The 761-nt window shown below is 41.3% G+C and overlaps 1 pseudogene; it reads right to left on the bottom strand.

The window, feature by feature from the left end:
* Positions 1–304: 304 nt before the first annotated feature.
* LOC145293603 (5S ribosomal RNA) lies at positions 305–423 on the bottom strand (annotated as a pseudogene).
* Between the last annotated feature and the right edge of the window lie 338 nt (positions 424–761).

Here is a 761-nt window from a genome sequence, read left to right as displayed (position 1 = left end):
CTCTTGGGGAAAAATTGACTCTAAAACTTCTTTTGCCTTTTTTCTTGGGGTTAATACATTAGATCCATTGCTTTTTTTCTCTCTCATAAAGATGGTGGTCTGTATCGCTCCAAACACTTCTCATACCTAAATGTGTGCGGTCAGCACCCACCCTATTCAGGTTTTAACCGGCTTCCTCCTTCGGAGGAAGTTTCATGGGAATATGAAATTCACAAGCGGTCCCCAGTCGCATGTATATCCCCGTTAGAGGAGATGACGACGTTAGGTTTTTGCAACTTTTTGCAGGGAGGTGTCGACGTCCTCCTACATACAGCACCTGGACTTCCCAAATTGGTCACCCATTTTAGTAATGACCAGGCTCAACGTTGCTTAACTTCGGTGATCTGACGGGAACCGGAGTGTCAACGTGATTATGCTGTATATTCTCATACCTAAAGTCATTCTCTATCTCTACGCATCTACTACCAGACCATATATGGAGTATTGTTGTTATATTTGAGTTGAAGAATCTCTGTTTCATCTTGATGAGGTGCAGAAACGTACCTATAATTTAACTGGACCCATTCTTCCTTCTTCTCTGCAACCTCTTCCTAACAGACGGAATGTTGCTATTATCAATATTTTGCATAAATACCATCTTGCTATGTGTTCTTCGGAATTGTCTGATCTATTCCCTGCTTCTTTTGTTTCAGCTCGTTTGACTCTTGTGGTCTTCATCAATTCCCTGTTTTGATATCTCATTCCAGTAGCTTCTTTCTAAA

The sequence above is a fragment of the Euprymna scolopes genome, chromosome 14, assembly GCF_053919585.1.
Source record: "Euprymna scolopes isolate OS-2025 chromosome 14, ASM5391958v1, whole genome shotgun sequence".
Taxonomy (NCBI): Eukaryota; Metazoa; Mollusca; class Cephalopoda; order Sepiida; family Sepiolidae; genus Euprymna; species Euprymna scolopes.
Note: the sequence above shows the minus strand (reverse complement) of the source record. Positions and strands in the feature narration are given on the sequence as shown.